At 31.4% G+C, this 1,664-nt stretch overlaps 1 pseudogene; it reads right to left on the reverse strand.

Annotated features, from left to right (window-relative positions):
• Positions 1-1,245: 1,245 nt before the first annotated feature.
• LOC125777911 (small nucleolar RNA U3) lies at positions 1,246-1,379 on the reverse strand (annotated as a pseudogene).
• Positions 1,380-1,664: the final 285 nt, after the last annotated feature.

A 1,664-nucleotide genomic window follows, 5' to 3' on the forward strand; every position in this document is an offset into this window, starting at 1 on the left:
TATGAAAAAAAACTAGAAAACTTAAATTCACATTTTATAAATTTACTATGCACATAAAATGAAGAATAAAGCAAAGTCTAAATGAATGAATTTTGACTCAGAAAGTAGTTCCGTCTCTTCGTTGCGGAAGAGAATATGCAGCGTAATCATCTCTCCAATTTGGCTGCCGGATTGACTTGTGAAAATCAATTTTTTGTTGGTGACATATTCATATGTGTACGCATATGTATGCTTGTATGCTTGTGATTTATTTGTTCGGCAATGTATGCAAATATATGTACATATAAGTATATATGAATGTATGAACATGCAAGTCAATGCGCGCACATGCGTATACATACACTCATATGAGCATGTGCAGATACACAAGATAGGATAGAAGATGTATGCCTTTTAACATCGTATACTATACAAATAAATATTTTTCTTACTAATAGAAATTAAAATAAAGAAAAATATTTATTTTTATAGTATACGATGTTAAAAGCAAAAAATTGAAAATTTATTCTGTCGGGATTCGAACCTGGGACCTGTGTTAGCATCTTGACCTTCCAAGCGCTTACCACCAACACCACCATTGACAATTAGGTTGCGCTGAACATACGATGGTTCTAATAATTTTGTTTAAGTATAGAAATATACATACTTTGTAGAACATTTGCTTTTGCAATAAATTTATCACAGCAATATACATATACATAATATGTATATACATATACATGTCTTTGATAAATTTAATTTCTATTAGTAAGAAAAATATTAATTTTTATAGATACGATGTTAAAAGCAAAAAATTAAAAATTTATTCTGTCGGGATTCGAACCTGGGACCTGTGTTAGCATCTTGACCTTCCAAGCGCTTACCACCAACACCACCATTGACAATTAGGTTGCGCTGACTTAAGTATGATTTGGTTATGAATGCAAGAAACATACGATGGTTCTAATAATTTTGTTTAAGTATAGAAATATACATACTTTGTAGAATATTTGCTTTCGCAATAAATTTATCACAGCAATACATATGCATAATATGTATATACATATACATAACATTGCTGTGATGCCCTGAGAAGTATAGTCTTAATAAATTTATTATTAATTTTTTGCTTACTAATAGAAATTAAATTTATCACAGCAATATTATGTATATGTTTATGTATATTGCTGTGATAAATTTATTTTCTATTAGTAAGAAAAAAATATTTATGATATTTATGATTCTGTGAATTTATTCATTAAAATCGCCACTCAGAAGTCGTTTTATCCCTTATAAGCGAGCGATTTTCTTAAATCTCACGCTCCTAGATAAAACGATATACCTCGTCCTCGTGGGTCAATTTCAAAAACCACAGAAATGATTTTGTGTGATTCTGAAAAGCCAACGCAGAGTATTTCAATTAAGAGTCACACAAAATAGTTGAGAATTCGCAGAAAGGCAAACGAAAGAAAAAGAACTATAACTTCAATAATGCACAAGCATACAAACATACATATGCGCACACATGTGAATATGTCACCAACCAAAAATTGAAACATTGTTCTACAAAAACAACAACAGCATAAGCATGGCAACATTGTGTTGTGTTGTTGTGTCGGCTGAGCTGTGCCGAAAGAAACGAACAAACGATCGCCGATTGTCACCGCTTCGCTTGCTGCTCGCAC

The sequence above is a fragment of the Bactrocera dorsalis genome, chromosome 3 (genome assembly GCF_023373825.1).
Source record: "Bactrocera dorsalis isolate Fly_Bdor chromosome 3, ASM2337382v1, whole genome shotgun sequence".
Classification (NCBI taxonomy): Eukaryota; Metazoa; Arthropoda; class Insecta; order Diptera; family Tephritidae; genus Bactrocera; species Bactrocera dorsalis.